The sequence below is a fragment of the Crocodylus siamensis genome, chromosome 1, assembly GCF_052110815.1.
Source record: "Crocodylus siamensis isolate JL-2025a chromosome 1, ASM5211081v1, whole genome shotgun sequence".
In the NCBI taxonomy this organism is placed as follows: Eukaryota; Metazoa; Chordata; order Crocodylia; family Crocodylidae; genus Crocodylus; species Crocodylus siamensis.
Window position 1 is genome coordinate 372,225,832 of NC_143395.1, and position 10,595 is coordinate 372,236,426.

Here is a 10,595-nt window from a genome sequence, read left to right on the forward strand (position 1 = left end):
AAGTAAAAAGCAGATAGCAGGGCAGCCAGTCAAGTGGTGTATGAGGATTTGAATGGCATTGGGGGATGCGGGAAGGAGCTAATTTGTGGCATGCCTGCCAACAAGTTTGTTCCCACTGAATTAAATGAGTTTTTGGGATGTAATTAATGTTAACTTAGATTCCATTATGACAGGAGACAGTCCCTCAAGTTCTTAGAATGTGTCAGGAACAGCTTTTTGTTTCAGAAAGTGGAGGAAATGAGGAAATGACCGGGGAAGATTTATTTCAGGTTTGGTTTTGTTTATTAGAGAAGAATTGACTAAGGGCATATCCACACACTGGTGGTAGTAAGCCCTGAATGGGATGGCCGTGACCACATTCCATACACCTACTCAAACTCAAACACATTGATTCCAGAAAATCTTCAAATGACCCAGAAAATGGGTAGACTATCTCTGGAAATAATCTGAGCTGTAAAGAAGCACACAGGTGGGCTCATATCTCTCTTTGACTATTAAACAAATCATAGGCAACACATGGAGAGGGCATGGGGGGGCATGTGTCCCCCCTGAGATTGGCCCTTGCTGGCTGGGGAGTGGGGGCAATGGCTGGTGCTCCCCCTGAGATTGTGGGGGCTCTGAGAGAAGTGCCACTGGCACTTCCACCAGCGGTGGTGATCAGCCACTGGGGGATTCCCCAGTAAGCAATCAGCTGCTGGGGGACTCCCCACCCTGGTTGGGAATTGGCTGCTGGTGCCCTCCCAGTATCAGAAGGCACCAGTTGCCCATGAAAAAAAACCATACACTATCTCAGTGAGAAGGAAGCATAGAAAGACTGAGATTCCTATGACTGCATTAGAAACTCTTTTAATAAATTGAAAAATAAAAAAAAAAAAAATTATAAGAAGTCAAAACAATGGCAAATAACTGAAGAGTATAACAGAAAGACCCATATATAGGGAGAAAATCTTAAAGGTTAAGGCACAAAGTAAGTTTGTTAGGAAGGCGTATGAAAGGTGACCGGAAAAGTTTCTATAAATATAAATGAGTAGCCCATGCTACTCATCCATGTGAGCACAAATGATATAGTGCAGAGCAGTCTGGGCTGGGTCATAAATGATTACAGAGCTCTGGGGGCTGGACTCAGGGGTCTGGGGGCACAGATAGGTTTTTTTTTTTCAATCCTCCCAGTCACAGGACATGGACTCTGGAGGGAAAGATGCATTGGTGAGGTGAATAGAAGACGCCGATGATGGTACTATCACAAGGGCTTTGGCTTCCTTGACCATGGTCCACACTTCAGAGAGAGAAGACTGTTGGGAAGGATGGCCTCCACCTCACCTGGAAAGGGAAGAAGCTCTTCTCGGCCAGAATGGCTGAACTTCTTGACAGGGCTTTAAACTAAGACTGCTGGGGGGACAGGAAATCTATTAACAGTTCTAGCCCAGGTCATGTCAGCTGCATTACTAATAACTTGGGAAGCCCAAGGGAACCTGTTCTTATGACAGCCCAAGGAAAGGTCCTGCTTCACCCCATAGGGGAGCATTGGGCTTCTCATGGCAGACTTAACTGCCTGTACACAAATGCTGGGAGCTTGGGAAATAAGCATGAGGAACTGGCACTTCTCCTATGTGAAAATGACTATGACCTTGTAGGGATAACGGAGATGCAGTGAGACTCTACCTACAGTTGGTCTGTTGCTTTAGAAGGTTACACCTTGTATAGGAAAGACTGTGTTGGGAAGAGGGGTAGTGGTGTTGCTGTCTACATCAAGGATCAGTTCACTTCCCTGCAAATTGAGTTTTCTAACCAGGAAGGGCATCTTGAGACCCTCTGGGTCAAAATACAGGGAGACCATGGGGAGGTTGACATACTTGTAGGAGTCTATTATAGACAGCCCCATGAAGAGAAAGAACTAAATCAAGAATTCAATAGGGAACTGGTTGAGGCCCAGTGCATGATTGTCATGGGGAACTTCAACTTCCCTGACATATCTTGAGATGAGCGCATCGCCAGATCTGACAGGTCATGTAGCTTTCTCACTTGCATTGATGACTTCTACTGAATGCAAGAGGTTTATGGGCTGACTACGGGAGAGGCATTGCTTGATCTGGTCCTGGACAAAGGGAGGACCTGGTGAGTGATGTGAGTATTGAGGGGAAGCTTAGTGACAGCAACCATGAATTGATCACCTTCTTAGTTTACTGAAGAGCAGGAAAACCCATCAGTAAAACAGAAATCATTAACTTTGGGAAGGCTGACTTTTGCAAACTTGGAGATTTGGTCAGCCAGATAATTAGAGGCCATACTCCCCTAGAAAAGGGAGTACACGAGGAATAGTCATCTCTCAAAAGCTTAATCCTTGAAGCACGGGGGAAAGCCATTCCATCTCATAAAAAATGTAGTCAATGGGCAAGGAAACCCCCTTGGCTGAACAAGGAACTGTTGGACCTCATTAAACTCAAAAGAGAAGCCTACAGCAGTTAGAAAATGGGAAGCATCACCAAAGAGGACTACTCAGCACTCACCCACACCTATAGAGAGTGGTCCAGAAAAGCCAAGGCACAAACCAAACTCAGGCTAGCTCAGGGAATCAAAGACAACAAAAAGTCCTTCTTCAGATATGTGGGAAGTTGAAAAAAACCCAAAGATAGCACTGGGCCCCTGTGAGTTCTAAAGGGGCAACTGACAGCTGATGCCCAAAAAAGGGCCAATCTCCTAAATTACCTTTTTGCCTCAGTTTTTCACCCTCCCAAGGGGATCACACTGTCAGAAAGGACACTGCCCGAAAGGACACAAACCATCCTGGGAGTGGATGATGGGCCTAAAATTGATGTGGATCAGGTGAGGGAACACCTTGAGAAACTGGACATTCACAAGTCCGCAGGCCCAGATAGAATGCACCTGACAGCCTTGAAGGAGCTGGGAGACATCATTGCATCCCCCTTGGCAAAGATATTTGAAAAACTGTGGTGCTCAGGTAAGATCCCAGAAAACTGGAAAGGAGTCAACATGGTCCTTATCTTCAAGAAAGAGAGGAGGGGTGACCTAGGGAATTATAGAACAATGAGTCTGATGTCTTCCCTTGGAAAAATCCTGAGGAAAATTATCAAGGGATCTATCAACATCACATTAATGGAAGGCAAGTATCTGAATGCCAACCAACATGGCTCTGTGACTAGCAGGTCTTGCCTGACCAACCTCATCTTCTATGACCAGGTAACACATGCCCTGGACAAGAGAGATGATGTGAATGGCATATAACTAAATTGAAAGAAAGCCGTTGGCCTAGTTCCCCATGATGTCCTCATGGTTAAGCTGGGGAACTGTGGCCTTGATCATCTTATGGTCCAATGGCTAGGTAACTGGCTACGGGGTCAGACCCAAAGAGTACTAGTTGATGGGAACAAATCAACAGGGTGCAGGGTGACCAGTTGGATCCCTCAGGGCTAAGTACTTGGGCCGGTACTCTTTAACAACTTCATTAATGATCTGGATTCAGGAGTCAGATGCAAACTGGCAAAGTTCTCAGATGACATCAAATTATGGTGGACGGAGGTCACACCGCAGGACAAGCTGGGGATACAGGCTAACTTGTATATACTCTCAAGGTGTGCTGACCAAAACCTGATGACCGTCAATATATAGAAGTGTAAGGTGCTATACCTCATTAGGAAGAACCCCCAACGTACTTACAGGGTCGGCAGTGCTACGCTTGCTCACACCATGAGTGAAAGAGACTTGGGAGTCTTGACTGACCACAAGATGAATATGAGCCACCAATGCGATGCTGTGGCTGGCAAACCAAGCCAAACCCTGGTGTGCATTCACTAATGCATCTCAAGCAAAACCAGGCATATCATCCTTTCCCTTTACTCAGCCTTGGTGAGACTGCAGCTGGAGTATTGAATCCAGTTTTGGGTCCCTCACTTCAGGAGGGATGTGGAAAAGCTTGAGAGAGTCCAGAGGAAAGCCACTTGTATGCTTCAAGGCCTGGAGGGCAGGCTGTATGAGGAGAGGCCGAGGGACTCAGGACTTTGAAGTCTGGAAAAGAGAAGGCTTAGTGGGACTTTGTAGCAGCCTACAATTATATAAGAGAAGTTGTCACGGAGTCACATAGGTGCCCCGTGAGTGTGAGGGTGATTGGCAGAGCTGTCAATCACCCAGGCAGTTCAGGTGCCTGGTTGCCGGGGCAACCAGGTGGTCACATGGCCGGAAGAGGGCAGGGCCAGGCCTTTATAACCAGCTGAGGCCGGAGCTGGAAACACAGTTCCCTTCTGGCTGCCGCAGGAGCAAGAGCTCTGCGGCTGAGCTGAGTGGCCTGAGTTGGTGGTCGCAGCCTTACCCCACTAACAGGCTGCGATGATGCGGGGAACAAGATCACCCTGACAGAAGGTAGGGCTGAGAGCCCTGGCAGGGCTTGGAGTTATTGTTAGGCGTCTGGAGCCTCTGTTTATGTTGTAGCCAGAGGGCTTGAGTTTACATTACAGTTTACTCCGGAGGACCGGGTGAGGCTGTAGGGGAGCGAGGAGGCCTCACGGGAGCTCCCCAACAGCTTGGGGGTTCCCAGTGCCCGGTAGGGGCACAGTTGCCAGCAGGGCACTATTGTCGGTGCCGCAGGGCACCATATTGCGCCAGGGAGGCGCGGTGTGCGGGGTTACAGACCCCAGCCCATAAGGGCGGTGTTGGCCCAGTTGGGCCAACGGACCCAGAGCGGGGTCAAGGGGACAGGCACGGTGATGAGCGCCTGTGCCCCTAGCACGAGGCGCGCGGTGTGAGCCCCAGAGAGGGCAAGGCCCCAGGGCGGGGCAGAGCCAGGGCGCGCGATGCATGGTGTGAGCCCCAGAGAGGGCAAGGCCCCAGGGCGGGGCAGAGCCAGGGCGCGCGACGCGCGGTGTGAGCCCCAGAGAGGGCAAGGCCCCAGGGCGGGGCAGAGACAGGGCGCGAGAGGCGCGGTGTCAGCCCTAGAGAGGGCAAGGCCCCAGAGCGGGGCAGACTAGGAAGGGATAGCAAGCCGGCCCAAGGGCTCTGAGAGTAGGGCGGCGATAGAGCCGGCCCAAGGGCGCCGAGACTAGGGCGCCGAGAGCGAGCCGGCCCAAGGGCGCCGAGAGTAGAGCGGCGAGAGCGAGTCGGCCCAAGGGCGCCGAGGGTAGAGCGGCGAGAGCGAGTCGGCCCAAGGGCGCCGAGAGTAGAGCGGCGAGAGCGAGCCGGCCCAAGGGCGCCGAGAGTAGGGCGGCGAGAGCGAGCCGGCCCAAGGGCGCCGAGACTAGGGCGGCGAGAGCGAGCCGGCCCAAGGGCGCTGAGACTAGGGCGGCGAGAGCGAGCCGGCCCAAGGGCGCCGAGACTAGGGCGGCGAGAGCGAGCCGGCCCAAGGGTGCCAAGACTAGGGCGGCGAAAGCGAGCCGGCCCAAGGGTGCCGAGACTAGGGCGGCGATAGAGCCGAGATCAGGGCGGAGGGAGCGTGCCGGCCCAAGGGCGTTGAGACTAGGGCGGCGAAAGCGCTCCAGACCCAAGGCGGAGCCGGCGATTAGCCAGGCGCCGGCTAGAACCCGGCCCAGGGGCGCCGGTATCAAGAGGCGCTAACGAGTCAGACCCAGGAGGCGCCAGCGAGTAGCTGGGCACCAGCGTGACAGGCCCAGGGCGCGAGGAACGGGCTAGAGATTGGGGCCCGACCCAAGGAGGCGCCAGGTGGGCGAGGAGCCCCGGGGCCCGAGAGAGAGAACAAGGGGACCCGAGGGGCAAGGGACCATACAAACGTCCCCCAGAACAGCTGCGAGGCTTGGGGCGTGCTGAGGGGGAGGTTTGGAGGCACGCATAGCCCTTAAGGCATGACGCACATAGATACCCCAGTCTGGAACAGGGACAGGAACACCATACCGTCCACTAGGGAAACTGGCAGCCTCCATAATATATATATGTCATCAAAGTCGTGGCGGGCGAGATTCTGAGGGTGCTACGTCACCCTAACGTGACGGTAGGGGGCGCTAGGGGGTTCACGGCCGCCCCTAGCGCCGCGCCCTCACAGAGGTACATTGGGACCTGGGAGAACAGATGTTCACCAGAGCTCCTGAAAGGATAACAAGGTCTAACAGTCATAAACTCCTCCTGCTTAACACAAATAATCACAATGTCAGGAATAATGGAGACCTGGTGGGACTTCACCCATGACTGGACTATCGGTATAGATGGCTATACCCTGTACAGGAGAGATCGAGTAGATAAAAGGGGCAGGGGTGTAGCTCTCTATGTTAAGGGAAGTTATGCATCCCTGCAAGCTGATGCTGGTGACCAGGGTGGAATACTGGAGACCCTCTGGGTTAAAAACCATGGGGAACATGGCACAGGAGACACAATGGTGGAAGTCTAGGACAGACCTCCCACCCAAAGTCAAGAGCTTGACCAGGAGTTCACCCGGGACCTGGCTGGGGGCGCATGCTCCAGGACCATGGTTGTCATGGGTGACTTCAACTACCCAGACATCTCATGGGAGGATCACTCAGCAAAATCCGAGCAGTTGCAAAGCTTCCTATCGTGCATGGATGACCTTTACCTGAATCAAGAAGTTTACAGGCCAATGAGAGGTAAAGCGTTCCTTGACCTGGTAATGGCTACTGGGGATGACCTAATCAATGACGTAGTGATCGATGGGAAGCTGGGTGACAGTGACCACAAGCTGATCACCTTCACCATCTGCTGTAATGCTGGCAAGTCAGTCAGCAACACTGAAGTCCTTGATTTCAGGAAAGTCAACTTTGACAAGCTCAGGAGGCTTGTCAGTGAGTCCCTAAGGGACCATGACCCCAGGGGGAGGGGAATTCAGGAAGAATCCTCAAGGGAGAGATCCTCAATGCACAAAGTAATTCTATTCCATCTCAGAGGAAAGCCAGCAAAAGGGCACAGCATCCCCCCTGGCTCTCCAGAGATCTAGCAGACCTCCTTATACTAAAAAGGTCTACAAAGGAGGGAGGACGGGATTCACCTCCAAGGAGGATTATTCTGCACTGGTCTGGTCCTGCAGGGAGCAAACCAGAAAAGCCAAGGCTGCAACTGAACTCCAACAAGCTTTGAGTATCAAGGACAATAAAAAATCCTTTTTCGTATATGTGGGGAGCCAGGGGAAAAGGAAGAGCAACATTGGACCCCTGCTGAACCAGATGGGACAACTGACAACTGACGCCCAGGAAAAAACCAACCTATGAAATGGGTACTTTGCATCAGTCTTTCATCAGTCCCATGGGATGCCCATGCTTACTATGGGACAGGGAGGTCCAGGTGAGGGAGATCCCCTGCCCTCCATTAATGCTGACCTCGTGAAGGAACATCTTGAAAGGCTGGATACCTTCAAGTCAGCCGGCCCTGACAATCTACACCCCAGGGTACTCAAGAACCTGGCAAGCATCATAGCCCAGCCTCTGGCATGGATCTTTGAGAACTCTTGGTGCTCTGGTATAGTGCCCAAAGACTGGAAGAAGGCCAATGTGGTGCCGATCTTCAAGAAAGGGAGGAAAGTGGATCTGGCAAACTATAGGCCCATCAGCCTGACTTCTATCCCGGGGAAGGTCTTAGAAAAGTTTATTAAAGAGGCCATCCTTAATGGACTGGCCAACACCAACATCCTGAAGGATAGCCAGCATGGGTTTGTTGTGGGTAGGTCTTGCTTGACCAATCTCATTTCCTTATACAACCAGGTGACCTATCATCTGGACATGGGAGAAGAGATTGATGTCACATAGCTTGACTTCAAAAAAGCCTTCACTCTGGTATCCCATGATCACTTCTTGGCAAAACTGGCCAATTGTGGCCTTGGGTCCATCACAATCTGCTGGCTGGGAAATTGGCTCTGTAGTCAGACCCACAGGGTGGTAATTAACGGAAGTCATTCATCATGGTGCTCTGTGACCAGCAGGGTTCCCCAAGGCTCTGTCTTTGGAACCATATTGTTCAACATCTTCATTAATGATGTGGACATTGGAGTCAGGAGCAGACTGGCTAAGTTTGCCGATGACACCAAACTTTAGGGCAAAGCATCCACACCTGAAGACAGGCAAATGATCCAGGCTGATCTGGACAGGCTCAGCAAATGGGTAGATGAGAACCTGATGGTGTCTAACACTGAAAAATGTAAGATTCTCCTCCTTGGGAGGAAAAACCTGCAGCCATAGGCTCGGCAGTGCTACGCTGGCTAGCACTACAGAATAAAGAGACTCAGGGGTCATCAAGATGAACATGAGCCTTCACTGTGTTTCTGCCACTAGTAAAGCAACCAAAATGCTGGCTTGCTTCCATAGATGCTTCTCAAGCAAATCCCAGGGCCTTAATTCTCCCCATGTACTTGGCCTTGGTGAGGCCGCAGCTGAAGTACTGCATTCAGTTTTGGGTCCTACAATTCAAAAAGGATATGGAGAAGCTTGAGGTCAGGAAAACACAGGTCAGGAAAACAGGCCTTATGATGACAGGCTGAGAGCTATAGCGCTCTTTAGCTTGGAAAAGCGTAGGCTCAGGGGTGATCTAAAGGCCACCTAAAAGTTTATCAGGGGTGACCGCCAGTATCTGGAGGAACGTTTGTTCACCAAAGCGCCCCAAGGGATGTTGAGGTCAAACGGTTATAAACTACTGAAAGACCGTTTCAGGCTGAACATAGGGAAGAATTTCTTTACTGAACAGTCTGCCAGCGGAGGTGGTTCAAGCACCTACATTGAACACCTTCAAGAGTAAATTGGATGCTTATCTTGCTGGGATCCTATGACCCCAGCTGACTTCCTGCCTTTGGGCGGGGGGCTGGACTTGATGATCTTCCAAGGTCCCTTCCAGTCCTAATATCTATGAAATCTATGAAATCTATGAAACTCCCAAAAGGCAGATTTAGACTAGACATAAGGAAACAGTTCTTTACAGTGCAAGTGTCCAGGGTGTGGAACAGACTCCCCCCAGAGGTAGTGCAAGCACCTACTTTGGACCCTTTCAAAAAACTTGTGTATATTTTTCTTGCTGGGGCACTCAATTCCAGCTGAGTTCCTACCTACAGTGTGGCGGTTGGACTCGATGATCTCACAAGATCCTTTCCAGCCCCTAATGTCTATGAAATATATGAAATAATTTGTAGAAAGAGGAAGCCAAAAGTAAGTATGGGTCTAGTAATAAAAACGTGAAGAAAGTAATAGCAGACTGATTCAGATAAAACTGGAATATTCTTTGCCTCAGTCTTAAAAAGGTTGATGGATTTGCCAATAACAAATAACATCAAACCAAAGTACTTCCCTTCTATGACAGTATTACTATTTTAGTGGATCACAGAGAGCGCAATAGCTGTGATATTTAGATTAACTTTCAAGGCTTTTGACATTGTCACATACAACATTCACATAAGCAGTAGAGACAACAGAAAAACACCATGAAGTAGGTGCACAACTGGTTGAACTTTTTTTTCCCTAGCGGAGTTATCAATAATAGGATGCATTATCAAACTGAGAAAACATTTCAAGTGGGATCACACCAGAATCTGTCCAGAGTCTTGTTCTCAGCTTCTGTCCAAAGTCTTGTTCTCAGCTTTCATAATCTGGACAATGGGGAAGAGAAAGTACGCTAATTAAATTTGTATATAGCACCATAGTGGGCAGAGTCACAAGCACTTTAGAGGACAGGATAAAAATGCAAAATGACCTTAATTAATTGTAGAAATGGCCCACAATCAATAAAATGATATGAGAAGTACTACGGCAAAGTATTTAATTAAAAAAGAGTAATGAAGTACATAAATCCAAAATGGGGAATAACATTATGAAAGCTATTAGTGGGAATGCCATATAGATGACCGCAGGAGATTTTTCTACTCTACTTAACGAATTGGGCATGTCTACATATGCATTTGCTGTGGCACCAGTTTAATTGTGAGTAAATTATTGTGAATAAATGGTGCCAGGCAAGCATCTACACGTGCAGGAAAATGGGTACAAATTTGCTACCAATCCACTCCTGCTTCCAGGGACTCAGCAGTGGAATACCACTGAAGGACTCCAGGCTGCCACTGCCAGAGCTGTCGTAACCCTCTTGAGCCTCTAGCCCCACTGCCTCTGGGCCCACCAGGCCAGCCAGAACTCATGGCAGCACGTTGTCCAGCACACCTGGGATGATGAGCAGTGGCTTGAGGCCTTCTGTATGACACAGACCACCTTCTGGGATTTCCTAGAGTAGCTCCAGCCCCGTCTGGAGTGGCAGTACACCAGCATGCAGTTGTATCTCCTCACAGACACCCATCTGGCCCTCACCATGCTCAAGCTGGCTACTCCCACCAGCCTGCAGTACATTAGCCACCTGTCTGGCACAGGCAAGGTCACTTCCAGGGAAGCTGTCCTGCAGATGTATGGTGCCTTTCAAGACATGCTATGGGACACTGTGCTCCACATACATGACCCCATGGGGGTGGGGGTGGAGTTCCATGCCCTGGGATTCCCCCAGTGCATTGGGGCCCTGGATGGAACCCACATCCCTGTCACCTGCCTGCTCCATGAGGATTGCCCCTATTACAACTGGAGGGGCTTTCACTCTGTGATACTCCAAGCCATCATGGATATGAGCACCAGCTAGGCAGGTAGGACACGTCTTCAGGAACTCCAGCC

At 50.4% G+C, this 10,595-nt stretch overlaps 1 long non-coding RNA gene across 1 annotated transcript in view; it reads right to left on the bottom strand.

The window, feature by feature from the left end:
• The window catches only part of LOC149875077 (uncharacterized), a 35,189-nt gene extending 25,618 nt beyond the window's left edge, over nucleotides 1-9,571 (bottom strand). Inside the window, exon 1 of the long non-coding RNA XR_016440007.1 lies at nucleotides 9,473-9,571. This is a non-coding gene — a long non-coding RNA (uncharacterized LOC149875077). The remainder of the gene's footprint in view (nucleotides 1-9,472) is intronic.
• Between the last annotated feature and the right edge of the window lie 1,024 nt (nucleotides 9,572-10,595).